Source organism: Macrobrachium nipponense, chromosome 33 (genome assembly GCF_015104395.2).
Source record: "Macrobrachium nipponense isolate FS-2020 chromosome 33, ASM1510439v2, whole genome shotgun sequence".
NCBI lineage: Eukaryota > Metazoa > Arthropoda > Malacostraca > Decapoda > Palaemonidae > Macrobrachium > Macrobrachium nipponense.
In genome coordinates this window covers 9,184,310-9,189,309 of record NC_087219.1, presented here as the reverse complement: position 1 = coordinate 9,189,309, position 5,000 = coordinate 9,184,310, and the positions used below count along the sequence as shown (strand labels likewise).

General features: G+C 32.0%; 1 protein-coding gene across 1 annotated transcript in view; it reads right to left on the bottom strand.

Moving 5' to 3' along the window:
• LOC135202673 (synaptogenesis protein syg-2-like) overlaps positions 1–5,000 on the bottom strand; it is a 192,543-nt gene that overhangs the window by 186,325 nt on the left and 1,218 nt on the right. The window lies entirely within an intron of this gene.

Sequence of the window (5,000 nt, the reverse complement as noted above, 5' to 3'; positions counted from 1 at the left end):
TGGCGGGCCTTAATACTATCCAATAAAAGTAACCATACTGATCCAGTGGGGTTTAAAGAAAAGGTAGAAAAGAGAAGAAAAAACGTAGATAATCTGAAATAATGTAGATAAAAAAAAAAAAAACTGAAGTGTTTCGACGTTCTGCCAATTCCCGAACGAGATAAAGGATATAATAGAAAATTTTTTTAATAATGTAAATAACCTCATAGAAAAAAAGGTTACGGAGATAATAAAATCATTATCACAGATGCGGAGACATCATTCATTTTGGTAGAAGCTTCAATTGCTCGCTGAAAAGTGGTGTCCGTCCATCTGTCATTCAATCACGGCCAAACGGTTACTCCGATGGGCATGAAACTTGGCAGGGTGATGGTGGGGACCCAGACAACGGTTTATAATAGGGTTTCATCGTCACCCCGCAACCCCCAACACTCCGAAGGGGGTGGGGATGAGAAGGGATTTCCTGAAACGGAGCTTGTTGTGCCCGTGAAACGAGACTGGTTGTACCCGTAGACTTGGCTACTTTACTAATTTTCATACATAATTTCTGCATACATATGTTTGCTAGTAAGCTATAATTAGCTGGTAATGAATATAACTTTTGGTGACCTTAATTCCTCATATATTAAGAGAATGAATGCTGTAACGATGCTCAACTGATTGGGAGAAATAATGCCAGTTTTGTCTTAACGCCCAGAATCAGGCCAACTCACTCGCCAAAAATCAGATCATATGAATGACATAAATATAAGTAAATATATGTAAAAAATAAAAGGTTTAGCTGGTGAACGCATTCACCTGGAAATTAGACAGAGGAGTGAAGAGGCAAAGGTTAGTTGAGTGAAAAAAAAAAAAAAAAAATAGGTCCTTTTTGGTCTCGTGCTGATCTAATTAGCTACCCGACAAAAGTCAGACGTTGGTTGGTGTCTTTATTCCCTTAAAGATTATAGTGGGAGTATGTAACGTAAAATGTAATTGAGTGATTTGGAAAAAAAAAAACGATGACATTTAATAGTATATATGTCTGTTATAAGTACCTATCAATAAAGGCGAGACATAGGTGTGCCCTTTGCCTCACAGAGGACGAATCAATTAAGGTAGAGGAAGGGAAAACCTATTGTTTAGTACATGAAACTGTAATACATGAGAATATAATGATTTAGTGTTATTGACGGAAAGCGAGAAAGGGGAGCTTAATAATAAAATATGTAATTTGCCCATATAAAACCATTAAAAAGTTTGTATTTTGTATACTAGGGGATGAGATAAGAGAGGTGGAGGAGGAGAAAGAGAAGAGAGAGCGAGGGGCCGAGAGAGAGGGAAGCGAGGTGGACGAGAGAGCGGAGAGAGAGGGGGAGAGAGAGAGGAGAAGAGAGAGACGAGAAGAAGAGAGATCAGAGAGAGAGAGAGAGAGAGAGAGAGAGAGAATTGGAGTGCTGTTGGTTTTTAATGGATTTCCACTGGAGCATTAATTTTTTAAAATATGATATACCAAATTGAGAGAGAGAGAGAGAGAGAGAGAGAGTGAGAGAGAGAGAGAGAGAGAGAGAGAGAGAGAGAGATAGCAAACTCCAATAGTAAACATGAGACGAAAACGATTTGGCATGAAGTAATATGTTACGATTTTTTTTACCATGTGTATATATATATATATATCTATATATATATATATATATATATATATATATATATATATATATATATATGCACACACACACACACACACACACACACATATATATATATATATATATATATATATATATATATATATATATATATATATATATAGCATACAGCAGCCAGGAGAAGGGTGAAATGAAATGACTTGAACCGAGCGCTTTCATGTATTTCTACACCTCATCAGGGTTCAGGTACAAGTGCCAAGAAAACAAATACAGAGTCACAAGAAGACTTCGTGGCAAGACAAATGATGCTAAAAAACAAACAACGCTAACAACTACCAGACAGTTCTAATACCTAATAGCCTACTTGTTTAAAATACCCTTCGTTAAAATCTCATCAACTTTGTACAAACCTAGGCTGATATTCAATAAATTATCACAGTCTTGTTTAATTATACATGATTCTATTAAATTTCTTTTCACCAAATCTCTACAAAACATAATTTCCTTTGAGTCTGTCCAGTTAATACCATGATCACTATTATTCATATGCACAAATAATGCATTTGACATATTACCAGTTCTTACATTATATTTGTGCTGTTTTAATCGAACAGCCAATGTCTTTCCACTTTGTCCCACGTAAGTTTTATTACAATTTTTGCACGGAATCTTATAAATACAACCTGTTCCATTTCCAGGTGAATTTCTTATCAGCAAGTTTCTAATAGTTCCTAGAGTTTTGAACACAACATTAATACCTAGTGGTTTGACTTGTCTCGGGATACTTGCTTTATAACATCCCAGAGACAAGTCAAACCACTAGGTATTAATGTTGTGTTCAAAACTCTAGGAACTATTAGAAACTTGCTGATAAGAAATTCACCTGGAAATGGAACAGGTTGTATTTATAAGATTCCGTGCAAAAATTGTAATAAAACTTACGTGGGACAAAGTGGAAAGACATTGGCTGTTCGATTAAAACAGCACAAATATAATGTAAGAACTGGTAATATGTCAAATGCATTATTTGTGCATATGAATAATAGTGATCATGGTATTAACTGGACAGACTCAAAGGAAATTATGTTTTGTGGAGATTTGGTGAAAAGAAATTTAATAGAATCATGTATAATTAAACAAGACTGTGATATTTATTGAATATCAGCCTAGGTTTGTACAAAGTTGATGAGATTTTAACGAAGGGTATTTTTAAAACAAGTAGGCTATTAGGTATTAGAACTGTCTGGTAGTTGTTAGCGTTGTTTGTTTTTTAGCATCATTTGTCTTGCCACGAAGTCTTCTTGTGACTCTGTATTTGTTTTCTTGGCACTTGTACCTGAACCCTGATGAGGTGTAGAAATACATGAAAGCGCTCGGTTCAAGTCATTTCATTTCACCCTTCTCCTGGCTGTATGCATATATGATCATCACACGTCTACAGTGATTTGTTGTGATATATATATATAGATATATATATATATATATATATATATATATATATGATATATAAATACAAAAAAAATTAAAAAATAATATATTATATAAATATATTATATATATATATATATATAGATATATATTTGTAAGATATATATAAATATATATATATACATATATATAGATAATATATATATATGTATATAATAAATATATATATAATATATATATATGCACACACACACACACACACACACATATATATATATATATATATAAATATATATATATATATATATATATATATATATATATATATATATATATATATATCACATCACATCTAAGGCTCCAAACCTCCAATTATCTTCTTCTTTTTATACTTTCTCTCAAAACCTATACTCGTTCATCCCTCGTCTTGCTTCGTTAAGTACAGAATTAGCGTCGTCGCTTCCATTAAGGGTATTGAGATCGATCTCTTTTACTCCTGAATCAGGCCGATGAACCTATAAAATCTCACGCAAAGTCTCTTTCTGTTTCAGAATGAACTCCTTTTTTTTTTTTTTTATTTTATGAAGGGGGGAATTTTTCGCTTTTTCCTCTGCCTAAGCCTGCCCTGCCCTCTTATTTCATTTGGCGTTTGCATGATAGCCTGCGAGATATATATATATATATATATATATATATTAATATATATATATTATATATATATATATATATATATATATATATATACATATATATTACAACTATTTCACTCTATATCAAATTACAGGATTTTAAATAAAGCCATCTCCTCGTCTTGCGTCTCAAAGACAGACCTCGAGAAAATTGGAAAAATCTAAATGTAAACCTTTATACGAACCATTTCCCCCTTTTACTTTTCTTTCACAGGTTTTCGTAGCTGGCGTTCCAATATAGGGCTCAAATATGCATGAACGGGGCAATTCCTGTCCATTAGTTAGTCACTCGACACTGCTCAACCATAAATTGGAGATTGAGCGTATATGTAGAGTTTCTCTATTTATGCTTTTTATTCGGTGAGCATATCTTTCTCTTCTGTTCTATCTGTTGAAAAATGGGGAGATAAGAACATATGACTCGTCATCATAGAGTCATATTTCTGATGCTGCGGTTGCTTAGCAATCGTCTTACTCTATTAGGGTGAGGGCTGGAAATATTCAGTCTTTTATACTTTTTCTAAATAATTCCTTCGGGAATGTCTTGGTTACTAAGCGATGTCGGTAGTTATATAATTCCCAACTTTAAGATGGGGAGGAGTTGCAACGGAATGTATTCGTAAACTTTCTTGTTCTCTGTGCTTTTTGCTCTTACTAAATATTTGCTCTTGTTTTCTACATTACTTACTCTTTTTAAAAGTTTTTTTCTCATGACTGTTTTGTCTTGTGCCCGATTATTGGTTTTGTTATGTCCATTAAGGGACAATCTAGTACTAACCTGGTGCAGAAATATCATACGCTCGGTTTTTCTTACCTTACTTTTTCTTTGGTTTACATTTGAAAAAAAAAAAAACACCGTGCTTAGTCTGACTAAGAACGCAGTTTTAAATACCTGGTTGTACTAAATTTCTGAGTATATCTGTTTTTTTTTTTTCTTTTTTTTTGTGAAAAGGAAGAATAGTGAATTATACTTAATAAGAACTCAACATTAATACAAGAATAGTTGAAATTATTACATTTTGCATCCATTTATTTGTGTCACCTTGAACTTAGCAACACCCCTTTGATATGCACACGCGCTCACTTACAATATATATATATATATATATATATATATATATATATATATATATATATATATATATATATATATATATATATATATATATATATATATATATATATATATATATATATATATATATACATATATATATATATATATATATATATATATATATATATATATATATAT